The sequence below is a fragment of the Bombus bifarius genome, unplaced genomic scaffold, assembly GCF_011952205.1.
Source record: "Bombus bifarius isolate JDL3187 unplaced genomic scaffold, Bbif_JDL3187 scf7180000008026, whole genome shotgun sequence".
Lineage (NCBI taxonomy): Eukaryota > Metazoa > Arthropoda > Insecta > Hymenoptera > Apidae > Bombus > Bombus bifarius.
In genome coordinates this window covers 170,427-176,559 of record NW_022884399.1, presented here as the reverse complement: position 1 = coordinate 176,559, position 6,133 = coordinate 170,427, and positions in this window count along the sequence as shown.

Below are 6,133 nucleotides of genomic sequence, written 5' to 3'. Positions count from 1 at the left end.
CAAATTCTTTCCAATATATCACAATTTTTATACATTGTTAGCGCAAACATTAATAGTAAATTAAATATAAACGGATAATATTATACAAATGTAGACGATTATATTTAATACAAAGTTGATTAGACATCTAACTACTGTAAAGAAAGAAATTCTGACAAATTTTCACCTGATTAAAATGTTTTTTCTTCAAATTCTTCTGATATATTATATACATACATATATATGTATTCATTATACAGAGTAAGATTATAGATGTCTCTATGAAGAAACCGTTGATCGGTCATTGTTTCGACATCAAGGATGTCGATACAGCCTGTGTTGGGGGTATGTATAATGCATTTGAAATCATTCTTATTTTCACACTCTTATTTTTGGATCAACGGCAACTTCTCAGACCGCGGCCTCTAGCAAGAGAACCACCCTGTACCATATTGCATTAAAATCTTAATTTAACACTCAAAAATTTATTGTTACGAAAAGAAACTGTATGCTAAAATATCAAGAACGGATACGAGTATATAATGGAGTGAGGAAATAATATTAAATCATCCAACTATTTTCCAATAAAATATGGCAAAGTGGAGATACTTTCATAGAGTCAAATATCATACAATGAATTAGAAAAATAATATTATACCTAAACAATATAAATACAAATCAATATACTGCTGAAGCCTAATCGTCTGCTTTCTAATCAGTTATTCTTAGCTAATCGATTAGAAGCTCCGTTTAGTTGATGATCAATGACATAACAACAGATATCTTAAACAGATAATAATTAAAAGATATATAACGACATTAATTCGATACTAAACTTTTAATTATCTAGCTATGAAGCTGGAAAGACATTAATTTAGCTGCATGACAACCCAAGAAAAGTCGAAAGTACTTTACGGTATTAAATATTATAATATTCATATGTTAAACCGCAAAAAAGAATAAATATTTTATCATAATACAAATTTCATTTTTCTTCGATCATAGTTTACAATGTAATATTACTGGACGGAATCATTAATGCTGATCATATTTATGAACATATATTTGTTAGATATATATACACACATTTAAATAAACTTGCAACCATTAATGGATATTGACAATATATCACTGAAGATTTTGGAATGTAATAAAGACATAGAATTTTCATAAATTGGAATAGCGAGTTATTACAAAATTTCAGTTTACGAAAATATTACATAATTAAAATATTATACAATAATATTAAATAATTTTATTTAAATCTTTCTTCTAATGACTTAACATGCCTTAAAGTGCTCTTGGGCTATAGATAGCGAAAATTGAATAACCGCATGTTAAAAACCTATAAATACAACTCTACTGATACTCCATGTTATGTAGGAAACTTGAATTAACCGCTTCTTTTCTTGTAACTATTTTTTGTTGAGTTTGGTTATAATAATTTATGTATATAGCTACTAGAGGCTATTTGATTATTTATTTTATTTTAAGCTTCACTCGAATAAAATGAAATATTTCCCTTTTTTCAAATGTATACTATTAACTGCAAAATTGAATATTTCTTTAACACAATTGTTTCTGATCATTTTGCATTGGAAAGTATTTATCTTCTAGAGTCAAAAAAGCTGAGTAATTTTTTACAATCTGCAATAAAATTTGCTGGCTTATTCTCCTTCCTCTCTCTCTCTATCTATCTATCTATCTATCTATCTATCTATCTATCTCTCTATCTATCTATTTCTTTCTCTGGATCATTAATTACTTTTCATTCATTTCATTTGTGATTGTTTGTTAAAGTTACTGTCCCCGAACTAGTTTGTTTCAATTAGTTACAACAATAAGAATGCACCGGCTGTTTTGAAAATTTGATAAGCTAAATTTTCTATAAGCAGATATTTTTTATTAATTATCTCAATAAAATGTGTAATGAATCAAAATATTATCGTCCCATTCCTTCCCATCATGCTACATTGTAGCATGTTCGTCACTATAACAAAATTAAAACGTCAAATCTATGTATGGTGAATGCGATACCGATAATAATAAAAAAAATCCTATTCTAGTTTTTCCAATACAATGAAAAGTACCAAAATACTTAGAAGGGAGGATGAAGTGGAAGGACAGAAAAATATTAGCAAGATTCAGATGTGGAAACGAGACCAAAGCAAGGGAATACTGGTAAGAAGAGGGAGAAAAAAGATGCAGGCTATGTAAAAGGAAAGAAGAAGACCTGAGACATGTAATAGAAGAATGCGAAATAACGACAGGACCAAAGGACACAGAAAAAGTACTAAACGAGATTGGAGAAGGATTAACAGAACTAAAAACAATAATAGAGAAGAGAAGGGCAATACAAGACGGGGAGGAACGACAATAAGGAAGCACAGCAAGGAGGCAAAAGCCCAAAAGTTGCCATAGTTTTAGAGACACAATAATTAAGGGAGTGCAATATAAGAGATATAATATAATAGAATATAAAAAGCGAGATAAATAAACGAGATGTAAAACCGGAAGCTCGTTCAAAGCCGAAAGGCATGAACAAACTAATAAATAAATAATAATACAATGCAAAGAAAAAAGGAAAGGTCAATTTTGGACAAAAAATTTAATTATGCATTTTATGGCATTGCAGCTATTAGTGAAGACTAAAGAAGCCGAAATTAAACGTTAAATATTTTTGAAGCAAATTCTTCATTTAGAATCAAACAGACTAATCAAAAACGATTGGATCCGGTCAAGTAGTCAAGTGCTAAAATAACAAATATGAGAAAAAAAGAACAGTCAACTAATTCAAACCTCTGTTACAAGATTTTGAATAGCAATGGAACTGCGTTTATGAAATTTTATATGTTAAACTTTAGGATATCTAAGCCCAAGGCATGTTATTGTACTATCTGCTCGAGTCTATTTTTCATTGTCTATTTCGATACGAATTAAAGTCATTTTATGAAAAAAGACATAAAATTGCAAAAAATTGCAAACTGCTTTCCTTGAACAAAAACATAAGTATATTAATTGAAGCGAGTTAAAAATATAGTTTTTGTATCTATCTACTGAAATGTAGTGAGTAAGATTATTTATATCTCCAGGAAAGAAATACATATATATTTTTTATAATTTCTATGTTAATGTCAATTCTATTTCTACTGGTGTCTACATGTATATACGAGGTAAAGTCAAATACTTAAAATACTATTATTATATGATAGATAATTTAAAACGAAATGTCAATACTGCTTTAATAAACTAATGAAAAAAAATAAAAATTTTTCATTTAGATTAGTTTGAGTGCATATATTCATTATACAGGATGACTCTCTCGCTTTAGGTAAGAGGCTTTAGAGAAGAAACAGCTGACTGGACATTGTTTCGACATCAAAGCCAACATAAACCAGAAATACACATAAAACTTTTCTTCCATCTCCATTATCGCTAAATAAATTTTGTTCGATCATAATTTCGTTTAAGAGCTCTCGTGCACTACCGACAATTTGTTGCTTATGGAAAGACGCATTCGTTTATATGGACATGTGCGCATTTGACAACACGACTACATAACGTTATTTTTCTTTTGTATCGCATCAATCAAAAATTCAATTTATAACGTTACTAAAGCGACAATTTTGTCGCTACCACGCGCATAACCTAATACCAATAATGTTATTGTTCGACTGTATTGTTATACTACATGATACTTTTGTTAATATCGCCAGGCTGTGTTTTACTTACATTTAGAATGACTTTGTTTTTAAATCATATACACAGATAGATTACTATAAGCATTCAAGTTTCATGAAAATTGAATCATTCAATGCAAAAGACATATATTAAGCATAAACATTAATGGAATTTATTTTATACCTAGCACAATATATTTTACCACCATTAGAATTTTTTCTGTCATTTTTAAATATTATAAAAGATAGGTTTGACCAAAACTTTTGAGCATTATACATCATGAAACATACATTCTGTCTAAATTTAAGAAATAATTTTCAATGTATACACAATCACATGTACATTAATATAAAATTACATGTGTTCATACTTTTTAATTTAATATATTACAAATTTCAACCAGCAGAGCATCATGATTTTTCTGATTCTCGCAAAGACATATTGCAAATCACTCTGATTACTACTAGTATGATTGTTACTAATATAATATTATTAATGCACTATGCATATTTCAATAATCTTAATCAAGAGAAAAATATAAATACAGAACATGGAATGTTATTATTGGAACTTATTATTTGAATATATTTACTGTACCCATGAGCAAGAAAAATTATCCCAAAAAATTTTATTCGGGATATCAAGAAATTAAGAAAGTATTGTATAAGTGAGAAAAATAATATTCTATTAAAATTTAATAAATAAAATATAATAGCCAAAATTATTAGTTAGAATAAAACTTAATCCAAATCAATTTTTATCTTTTCAACTTCCGTAGAAATTGAAAATAATTAATATAATTGAAAAGATTGTATTTATACAAAATTGTGATCTATAAACAAAAAGTACCATAATTTTTATTCATGTACTAATATGTACTAATATTCATGTGGTATATTAATAATTAGTAAAATTATTTATTCAAATATTTTCACAGTTTCTGTTTTCGAGGATAGAACTTTGGCTATAAACTAGTAAGATTTTTATTCTACATTATTTTATACTTTCTTGATCCCATTATTATTCTTACAGCACTCTGTATTTGTTCAATTTATACTCTAAATATGAATTTTACTCTATTATGTCTAAATATGAATTTATACTCTAAATATAAATTTATAAATATGTGTATTACATCTAAATAAGCTTAGAAATAATACAAATATTATATAAATTTAAAATGTGTAATTAGGAATGAATTATTGATCTCTCTCATATTAAAAAAATATTAAAAAAATAATTCTCCTTATTTTTCTTACATTAATTTGAAGTGTAGAGAAAGCTAATAAAAGAAGTTTTTGTTTGTTTTCAACACTGTTGTTTTAAAATAAGGGAACATTTTTTGTAACAGGTAATTGTGTAAAATAGAGTATGTCTCGTTAATTTCGATGACCTTCAAATATGTTGTTTCTTAGTAGCATTTTCCTATACATATACCAATCGATCGGCTTCATTTCTCAAAATATACAACAATATATTTAACAGTATGTTATGCAATAAATTAATTCACAAATGTTGTATTTTGTAAACAATTTTTCAATAATAACGGCTAGAATTACTACATTTTTAACTAACTAAAAATTAGAATAAAATGTAGCATTTCATATACAATTCATCAGATATTATTTCATCTTATTGTTAGTGATGATTGGATATCAATTTAATTCAACCTTTGAATTTTTTTTATTTATATTCAAAATCATTATCATCAATGAATTAAGTGTAGATTGACTTATATAAAAAATATAGTGCTTACGCCAGAATGTAATATAATCTTAACTTAAATTTAGCTGAGGTTTTTTACACATAACTCGGAAACTACAAAAGTTGACCGACGGTTATATACGGTATAAGAAACAGTTATACATATATGTACTTATAATTAGGACGTTAACCATGACAGCATATTTCAAGACCATCGAAATCAGTGAGATGTACAATACAGAGCCGAAAGATGGCTAGATAAAAGAATGTGGGTCTGATTGATTATTTCTGATAGACCCGACACAGTTATAAAAATAAGCAAGCATATTGACCGAAAATATCCCAAATACAAATAAAACCATATAGGATTGCGTGTGAGTGATAGAAAGCACTATGTAAGTATGTACCTATGTACTTTCCTTGCCCTTCCCTTACTCGTTATCCGTTCCGTTAATCATCTTTCCAGCTCTGCTATTCTATTTGACATAGTTATTAACTAATAGTATCGTCAAATAGTGGAAAAGAAGTTTCCTACTTTCAAACAAGATATTTTCCGCCTCTAAACAAGTAAACAGAATTCATTATCATTTTTTACCGTCTAATATTATAAATATGAGCATGATGAATAATTAACTAAAATCACACATGTACAATTAGATATGTCCGATTAATACAGTTCAATTAATAAACATTTGACGTTACGGTTTAGCTTTTTAAAAATTATTTCGATAAACGCAGATCGTAAATATAATATCACTACTAAATTATA